The sequence below is a fragment of the Hemicordylus capensis genome, chromosome 1 (genome assembly GCF_027244095.1).
Source record: "Hemicordylus capensis ecotype Gifberg chromosome 1, rHemCap1.1.pri, whole genome shotgun sequence".
NCBI lineage: Eukaryota > Metazoa > Chordata > Lepidosauria > Squamata > Cordylidae > Hemicordylus > Hemicordylus capensis.
This window is the reverse complement of record NC_069657.1, coordinates 428,216,726-428,223,442: the sequence shown is the minus strand read 5'-3', so window position 1 is coordinate 428,223,442 and position 6,717 is coordinate 428,216,726.

Genomic DNA, 6,717 nt, shown 5'->3' with positions numbered 1-6,717 from the left:
CACAAATGCTCATGTGAACAGACTTATTAGATTACAAAAGATTTAAAAAGTCAAATGTCCAAGCAGCACTCATAATTACCCATAATTTTTAGGTCATGAAGTGGCAGTGGTGCTTGAGCAATCTCAGACTATGCCACCAAGCCAGGCAATTGCAGGTGGTGTCTTTCTTTCTTATGATGGTCGGGGGAAGAGGGGGAAAAGAGAGCATGCCCCAATGAGGTGAGGATGTGTAATGGAAGCATGCAGCAGGCATCTGTGGTGATGGGGCCAGTGGACCCCCTGCATCCCTCCCCATCTCTACATCTAAGGTGATCGTCTCATCCCTGCCTCATAGAAGGCCCATCTCTGTTGCCAACCAACCAGGAAAAACTAGACTAATTCTAGCCTTGGTCTCCAGACCAGTTACTGAAGTGTGTGTGTGTGTGTGTGTGTGTGTGTGTGTGTGTGTGTGTGTGTGTAAAATCCAGAATATGGGGTTGGTGGCCAGAATATCTGAAGAAAATCCAGATTTTTTAAAAAATAGTAAAAGCAATCAGCATCATATTTTTAATTATTATTATTTTATTGATCAAAAAAGAATAAGGCAGCAGTTTTAAAACTAATATTTTAATGCATTAACTTTTGTGGGTTATAATCCATTTCTTCAGATGCTGGTAGAAAGCAAGGGTGCTTGGTTACAGGAAGGTGGTGACAAATGTATAAAGAATATTTTAATTTAAAAAAAAAAATTAAGGAAGGGGATAAAGTGGGTCCCTTTGAACAGGTCCTGAAACAAACAGCTTTGTCTGAGTCTCAATGGGCTTAAAATGAATCAAGCGTTAACCTCCCCGCAAAACAGACAGGACTCTGTACACATTTTTGTTTGTGTGACCCTTCTAATTTGTATTTTGCATTTCAGACATGATCTTCTCACAAGAAGAAACTCTCCTCTCCATCCTCATTATCATCACCACCAGTCCCCTCATCAAAGGAATTTAAACACATCCTAGAAACCACATTAGGTAGCAAAAATTAACATGTATTCATAGACGGTATGTTGTAATAATGAGCACTGAAGAGTGGTTTACTCTGATGGCATACAGAGAAATGAGAGATGGATCCTGCTGGTTCTCTCTTCACAGTTCCCATATTTGTAATTTTGCACATCGAGAAGAAAAATGGTGTGAAATGTTGTAACTGACATTGCCAGTCAGCAGGAAACCTGAAAAGAGATATCAAGATTAGGCTGTGAGCAGTGACAATAGCAGAGCAGTACATTTTTATGTGATACATGGAGCTGTGGGGAGCGGGTCATTCTGGCTTTCAAGGGGCAATCTTTGTGTTACTGATATCCCCACAGCTACAAGGCCTAAGCACCAAGCTTTGAAAACTGACAGGCAATTTGCTAAGGTGACTTTCTCACACCAGGCAGCGTGCAGTCGAGGACCATGACTCAAGACCCAGCTATTTCAATAAAATGTAACAAATGTTATATCTGCAACAAGAGCTGCATTTGTCTCCCCATTTATCTTAGACAGGTAGCACCAGTCGGAGCATTTTTTAGTGAAATAAGATAATTTAGAACAGAATAGCTAAAAGCTATCACTCATTGTAAGCAGGGCAGCCCTTCCATGAGGCAAGGTGGTGCAGTCAACTCAGAAGGAGAACCTCAGGTAGCAGGTTATTAGGACACCTCAGAGGCGGCAAGATGGCCTCCTTCCCCCTGCTTTTAAAGGGAGGGGGAGAGAGTGAGGAGGATCACACAAGGGGGCTGGAATCTGCCATCCTGCCTCAGGATGTTTCTTATGATCCCCCCAGAGACCCAAAATAGCCTCAAAAGGTAGAGCAGTGTACCTTTAAATTTTGTAGCCCCACCAGTTAGACTTAAATTGGCCCCACAGTTAATCAGCTGCAGCTTTAGTAGCTTAGTTTACCAGTCTGGTGAATTACAACTTGCATCCCATTTGGAATAGCATAGCACTTAAGAAAGAGCTTTAATGTTTGGCAAGAGGTATTGGTTTTAATGCTTAGAGTTGGACTAGGAATGGGGAGATGCAGGTTGAAATCCCCCTCGTCCGTGAAGCTCACTAGGGGATCTTTGGCCAGTCACCCTCTGTCTGCCTACCTTGCAGAGCTGTTGTGAGGAGGAAGAACCATGTGCACACTGCCCTGACCTCTTTGGAGGAAAGATAGAATTCAAATGTCACAAACCAATTAATGTTTAAGTTATCTGATGCATTTTTCTTTTCCTAGTTCTGTATCCACTTACAGATTGTAGTGGATATATTTTGTGTCAATAATAATAATAATAAGAAGAAGAAGAAGAAGAAGAAGAAGTGAGGCACTACTTTGGCGTGGTTGTGGGGCTTGCGTGCTCTGAGGAAGGTGAGAGCTATGCCAGAGGTCCAACCATACTGGACAGGTCTCACCAGAGGAGCCAGACAAAGAGTGCCTCTCCCATCAACAATATGGTGAGACGTAACTTTAATAAATCTATACCGGAGCGGTCATCGCCCGGGTCAACAAGGACTGCACCAGGTGCTATAATTCCTGGACATCTGGTGGAAAGTGGGCAACAGGACTCAGGATCTTCAGTTGAGCAACCAGGGCTGAAGACAGCAAAGTTACTGGAAGAAAGCAGATGAAACCGTGGACCACCTAATCAGCTGTTGTAAAAAGATCGCACAGACTGACTACAAACAAAGGCATGACAAAATAGCAGGGATGATACACTGGAACATCTGCAAAAAATACAAGCTACCTGTAGCCAAACGTTGGTGGGGCCATAAAATTGAAAAAGTTGAAGAAAATGAAGATGTAAAAATATTATGGGACTTCCGACTACAAACAGACAAACACCTGCCACACAATACACCAGATATAACTGTAGTCGAGAAGAAAGAAAAACAAGTCAAAATAATCGACATAGCAATACCAGGGGATAGCAGAATAGAAGAAAAAGAAATAGAAAAAATCACCAAATACAAAGATCTACAAATTGAAATTGAAAGGCTGTGGCAGAAAAAGACCAAAATAATCCCAGTGGTCATTGGCGGCCTGGGTGCAGTTCCAAAAGACCTTGAAGAGCACCTCAACACCATAGGAGCCACAGAAATCACCATCAGCCAATTACAAAAAGCAGCTTTACTGGGAACAGCCTATATTCTGTGACGATATCTACAACAACAGCAACAATATTGACAATAAAATTCAGCCATCCCAGGTCCTTGGGAAGGACTCGATGTCTGGATAAAACAAACCAGTCAATAACACCTGTCTGACTGTGTAAAATAATAATAATAGGCAGATGTTGCTCAGGCTTATGCCAGTACTTCTAATCAGCCCATGCTACTGTGGGCATGTAAGCAGTCTGCGTGCAGGAAGTTAATGCTATGGCTGGGTGCGGCAAGGAAGAGCAAGGCGGATTGGACTGGGTGAGAGGAGTGAGAATGAGACTTACCTGAGGCTTATTTATCTCCCCCAATCCACTGTCCTGGTCGCCACTGCATCTAGGGAAGCACCAGCAGTCTTGTGCAAGTGCACAAAAACTTAAAAGTGCTTACATTAGAAACTATCTAAGTTGTGCTCCCAAAATGCTGAAGCACAACTTTAAGAATGTATGCAGTTGTGCTCTTGCTCAAGACTGCCAGTGCTTCCTTAGATGCCCACAGCAGCACAGGCCAATCAGAAATGCTGGCATAAGGCTGTGCAACATATGGGGTGAGGATGAGGATGAGGATGAGGATTGGCTAGGAAGTCACTGGCTCATTTCTCACCTCCAGGGCCTTCCTATCCTATCCTATCAGCATCCTCATCTAGTATACATTTGAATATCTCTCTCCTTTTGCTTGTTCTCCCTGCAATCAGCTCACAAATTAGCACATATCATTGCAAACAAATCATATTCATAACCTCCCTGCAGTGCGCTAAATGAGACTCATCTAGTGAAGTAGAGCAGAATAATTGCCTCGCATTTGTTTTGATATGTGACATTCTTATTAATATAACTGCCTCCAGAGCATATTCCTAACATTGCCACACAGTTGCATTGTTGATCCATTCTAGCCGCATAAATCCTCTGTTTCAGCTTCCTACTTCCATGCTATGCTTACCTATTTGTGTCACTGCCACATCTACAAGGATGCAAACAGTGAAAAGGACCTTAGCCCTATCCAGACTTTGGACTTGGATACTTCCCCCCACCCACTGGTCCATGTGATTAAGAAGAGAGTTGCGTCGAGAGCACACCGATCTTGATGTCTTCCCTGGACATCCTGACATCCTTCTGACATGTTCCTTTATCATGCAGGAGGTGGTTCACCCAAATCTCTATACACAATCAAAATACTAGTTAAATATGTGTATGTTTTTGTGTGGATGACCTGTACCTGCATTCATTTGAAAGGTGAACATGGGTGCAGCCCAGGACGCAGAAACAGGATTTATGTGGCTAGAATGAATCAACAATGCAACTGTGTGGCAATGTTAGGAATATGTTCTGGAGGCAGTTATATTAGAAATCGAATTAGATAGATAGATAGATAGATAGATAGATAGATAGATAGATAGATAGATACTAATAAGAATGTCACATATCAAAACAAATGCAGCCTACAGATAGGAAGTTTTTTTCTACTGTAAATGTGCTGAATGTCGTGTGTGAAGAACTGTGCATGCACATAGATCCCACGTGCGTAAGAAGTGCACCTCCCCAGACATTGGCACTGAATGCCAAGTTCTCCCAGGAGACCTCATCAAGCAGGTAGGTTCCACTGGAGCAAGCAGCCCCTGAGATAGCTGGGAGTACATTTGACAGAGTTACCAGGGGCGTATCTAGGGTGGGGCGGGCAGGGCACGTGCCCCGGGCGCCACTTGAAGGGGGAGCCTTTTTTTAATTTTTTTTTTTAATGGCCACCAAAAACAAAATGGCCACCACGCATGCTCAAATGGCCTCTGTGAGGCCCTAGACCATGCCAGGCCTCGCAGAGGCCATTTGAGTATGCACAGTGGCCATTTTGTTTTCAGCTGCCATTTTTTAAAAACCCAAATATTTTTTAAAATGGCCACCACACATGCTCAAATGGTCCCTGCGAGGCCCTAGAGGCCAGCAGGGGGAGGGGGACTTTGCAGACCCCCCACAGCCTTTAGGAAGCCCCCCAAAGGGGTTACAGGTAATTTTTTTTTAAAAAAAAACTAATATAATATGTCACTGTACACATATTCAGATTGGCACTATGCACAGAGAATCAGGGCTTGTGAATACTGAGCTGAAGCTTATGAGCTAGGATTGTATTCATTTGCTCTTACTTTACTTCTTGTGATAAGTGAGTTAAATGTAATGTCTTAAATATATGGCTATTAATGGTGAGTTTGTTTTTGAATCGGTGTGAAATCCTTAAGATTAAGACCCACTGGGAGTTTCGTTCTCTCTTTCTCTCATTTTAACTGTCTTTCTGAAATACTAAAATATATTCCAAGCAGTGACACAGTTTACTCTGCATATCCTTTAACTATTTTCAGAGTATCTGGGGAAAGTCAAATTCTCCATTTATTTTTAAAACTTGTGTAATAGTGATGCTACAATGCATAGTAGAGAATTAGACAGGCACTTCTGTTTAGTTTCCCAAGTACACCTCCACATAGTATTTGGGTATTTCATGAGCCCCAGCATACTGAAATGTGTAGTTTTCCAGCATTTTTTGGTCTGGCTACGTCCACTGCTAAATAGTTTTTGAAATATTAAAAGATTAACGAGCTTGACTTGTATTTTTGAGCTGATATTATGGTAAAGTTATCTGGAAGATGGGTGTCAGATGTTTGGACAGGGGGGCGCAATTTCAGTGCTTGCCCTAGGCGCTATTTTCCCTAGATACGCCTCTGAGAGTTACATAAGCAAAGAAACAGGTCCCTGCCTTGAGGAGCTTACACTCTAAATTTCAACTGAGTGGGGATGAGAGAAGAACAGGAGGGGAGGCAAAGGCAGGGGCAACAGGGAGAGAATATGCAACAATGCAGTTCTGTATCAATGGCAAAACCCATCAAGGGGGTTAAGTGGAGAGCAATATAAAGTCCTGAATTAGGTAAGAAAAAACAAATGCAGAGCTATAGAGCACGGAAGGCCTGGTCTGGCAGCGGTACCTGTGAAAAGCACCTAGGTGTCTTAGTGCACCACAAGTTGAACATGAGCCACAGCGATGTGATGCAGCTGCTATAAAAGTCAAGGCAACTATAAAAGTTAAGGCAACCTCAGGCTGCATTAACTGAAGCACAGTGTCCAGACAATGAGAACTTGTGGTCCTTCAGCTTTGTTCTGTGCTGGTTGGTGTCAGGGATGCTGTAGGAGTTTTCAACTCTGAGCAGAATGTGGGACTAGAAGACTCCTGAAGTCCCTTCTATCTTGCATTAAGATCATTAAGAGAGGAGAGCTGGTCTTGGGGGTAGCAAGCATGAATTGTCCCCTTTGCTAAGCATGGTCTACCCTGGTTGCATTTGAATGGGAGACTAGAAGTGTGAGCACTGTAAGATGCTCAGGGATGGGGCCGCTCTGAAGTTCCAAGTTTCCTCCCTGGCATCTCCAAGACAGGCCTGAGAGAGACTCCTGCCTGCAACCTTGGAGAAGCCACTGCCAGTCTGTGTAGACCAGGCCTGCTCAACTTCGGCCCTCCTGCAGATGTTGGCCTACAACTCCCATAATCCCTGGCTATTGGCTGCTATGGCTGGGGATTATGAGAGTTGTAG